Here is a 1752-nt window from a genome sequence, read left to right as displayed (position 1 = left end):
AGTGCAGCAAAAATGACACCTTTCGGAAATTTGTCCTTGATTGTTTAATATGGAAATGATGTTTCTGTTCAGGAGGCTAATAAAGAAACGTCGGAGTTGTTTGCTTGATAAGAGTTGCCACCTCATTAGTTCACTGGGACTAAGATGTGCATTGGATATATTTTGAATTTTCCACCGTTTTGTAAACGGTGATCGAGATGCAAGGTTGTTGTTATGTGCCCACTGGAACTGAAGTTGTTGATAAGTGATTAGCAATTGTAGGGGTGGCGAATGGTAAAATCCGATACCGAGACCAAACAATTTCGAAAATCCGATCCCGAGACCCTGTACTGAAAAAATATCGAGCCCGAGACTTGATACTCGGGTGCTGCTGTCATTAGCCTGAACCAACAACAGTCACCCGGTCATACGTTAAGCTGTGAATAACCCGTTTGACCTTTTTACCGCCTATCATGACCCGAGATCCCGTGCACTTTGATTTCTGCTTCCGATCAATTGTCGGTTAAGAGATTGTTGTCAGCGGGATCAGAGTTCATCAATCCAGCAGTGCATTTCGTCCACCAGAAGATTGTTTGTGGTTTTAGATAACTTATTTTGCTGAGAACGGATAATACTAGTTATGGATAAAGAAAGGACCTACGAAAGCGCGAATGTAAGTGTAACTCCTATATCTAGGTGCCTTTAAAGGGACATCTATTTCTTCCCTCTTTTTCGTAAGAAACAGGTGTCTCTTCTCTCTTTTTTAAATCTTGATTTTGTCCGCCGCTCCCCTTTTTTTTTTCTGCCGTTCACTTTTTTTTCGCTGCTCAATTTTCCTGCAGCTCACTCTATTTTATTATTGCTGCTCACTGTTTTTTCGGGTGTCTTGAAAACAAAGTCAATGCGGGTGTGAATGCGGTCATGCCGCTATGATGCCGCCGACCAATGAAAATCGACGTAAGGCCCCCTGAAGAGGGTTTGTGACAAAACCGCGGAAAAAGGCATTCAGCGCTGCATCATTAGCCATAGATTATTTATACCTGATTGCGGACTTAGCCCTTGTCGCTCGCAGCGAGTTGACTTTTCTTTGTTTTCTCGATGGAATCTTTTTTTTTTTTTTGAGCCGGGTCTTTAACTTTACCCAGGAAGAACTTTCCCGTTTTTACTTCTCTCCTCGTTTCATGCGTTTCATGGCCCAGTAAGGAAGATGTCGCTTCGCATATTCCTTTAACACAACCGCATCGACTGCAAATAAATGGCAAACTCAACATGCGATAAAGTGAAGATACCCAGATGTATTCCCGCGTCAAACTGCGCGTTGACGAGTTTTGACATCACATAACACCTTGCGGGATAAAAATTTTAGTCACGTAAAACACAAAATTTGCAATAACTCCGCAAGGAAAAAACATTTTCAAATAATTTCTTTTTTAGAAGAAAACAAAAATAATGAGCTATCTTATAACAGCTTTTTAAAATTTTGCAAAATTCGAGACCGAAAAAGTTTAAAAGCAGTAACCTTAAGCTCATCTTCTTGCGAACCATCCAACACATTCCGGCCTGTTTACACAGCGCTCGCAGAAAGACTCGAAAAGTCACAACTTCCCGCTGACTCTCTACTTTGGGCCCTGTATTTTGAAAGCAACATTAGCCCTACACGTTGCACATCTTCAATATCGTCGTCTTCTTCGATGGGTAGAGATATTCGAAATTACCCAACCTGGTCCCCAGGGCGCTTTTCCCTGGCTTTGGGTGGGACGGGAATTTCCCGTC

This window comes from Montipora foliosa, chromosome 1, assembly GCF_036669935.1.
Source record: "Montipora foliosa isolate CH-2021 chromosome 1, ASM3666993v2, whole genome shotgun sequence".
Taxonomy (NCBI): domain Eukaryota; kingdom Metazoa; phylum Cnidaria; class Anthozoa; order Scleractinia; family Acroporidae; genus Montipora; species Montipora foliosa.
The sequence above is the reverse complement of the archived record's forward strand: the minus strand, read 5'-3'. Positions refer to the sequence as shown.